The 1,218-nt window shown below is 39.2% G+C and overlaps 1 protein-coding gene across 7 annotated transcripts in view; it reads left to right on the top strand.

Annotated features, from left to right (window-relative positions):
* Nucleotides 1-817, top strand: part of LOC131460190 (NACHT, LRR and PYD domains-containing protein 12-like) — a 24,861-nt gene extending 24,044 nt beyond the window's left edge. For all 7 annotated transcript variants that reach the window (XM_058630466.1, XM_058630465.1, XM_058630468.1 and 4 more), the window contains one exon: nucleotides 1-817. This exon is cut by the window's left edge and continues 1,889 nt beyond it. The gene's annotated coding sequence lies outside the window, so the exon portion shown is untranslated.
* Nucleotides 818-1,218: the final 401 nt, after the last annotated feature.

Genomic DNA, 1,218 nt, shown 5'->3' with positions numbered 1-1,218 from the left:
TGTGTGTCATCTGCATAACAATGAAAGTGTATGTTGTGCTTTCTAATAATGTTTAATACTAGATTATTAATCAATCCCAAGCCCAAACCAGGACATTCATCATTATTCTTAATCTATCTCATCCTAGTTGGAAATCACAGAAACCAATGATGATAGTCACAGTTTATCGTCCACCTGCACCTTATTCAGAGTTCCTATCAGAGTTCTCTGAGTTCTTATCTGAGTTAGTGCTTAAGACAGATCAAATCATAATTGTAGGGGATTTCAACATCCATGTCGTCATGTTCCGTTGTCAATGTCATTTTATTGTGAAATTCCCTCTTATTTTGAAGTCTTTTTCGTCCCTTGTCTGTGTGCACTTTACTTTTCCCCTCTGTGATTACCCAACCCGTTTCACCCGTGTCTTGGTCGTCACAGCTGTCTGTCGTTTCCCTAATTCCTCAGTGTATATAACCACTCCCCCTTCCTTTATCTGTCGCCTCGTGATTCGCTGTTTTTCTGACCAGAGGATTTCTATGCACGTGTGTGCTTCAAGTGACTCTGTCAGTGTTCAGTTCCACGATTGATCCCGCGCCTGCGTCTTTACGCATATTTGAGGATCTTCGCTCTGCCTGCATTGTCTGTTTCGAGTGTTAATGAAGACTGTTACTTACTGTACTGCATCTGGGTCCAGTCCTGTTCGTTATACATGTAGATGTTGACAGTGATAGTCTTAGCTGCACATTTAATTCACTGTTAGTATCAATTGGTTTTATTCAACATGTGAATAAAACCAATAAACACAAAGTCAATAAACACACACCATATATATATCACACCAACCAGAGTCCAGTTTTTTCTTTGTCAAAACATTTTGCAAACGTGTTTTTAAATTTTGTTGCTCAAAGTTTTGACCATGTTTTGAAAAAGTCCAGTAAAAGAAGACAAAGGATGTTAAATATAGACGAATGAAATCATTTGAATCCAGAGGACGGCATTAATGCAACGTTATAGATATCACCTGCTGTTAAACACCACGACCAAATGACCACTGAGACTGCTCGTCCAGCACATGAAGGATGTCTCTAATCTAAGTCTGACCACAAGAGGGCACCCTTGTCTAACAGACCAATTTAACAGCTTTATGTAGAAATGGGTTTGTTGCGTCTGAGTGTGAAGGTGCAGCAGAAACTGCACTACACCACAGTAGTATAGTATCATAGTATTCATTATATAGTG

The sequence above is a fragment of the Solea solea genome, chromosome 6, assembly GCF_958295425.1.
Source record: "Solea solea chromosome 6, fSolSol10.1, whole genome shotgun sequence".
Classification (NCBI taxonomy): Eukaryota; Metazoa; Chordata; class Actinopteri; order Pleuronectiformes; family Soleidae; genus Solea; species Solea solea.
Note: the sequence above shows the minus strand (reverse complement) of the source record. Positions and strands in the feature narration are given on the sequence as shown.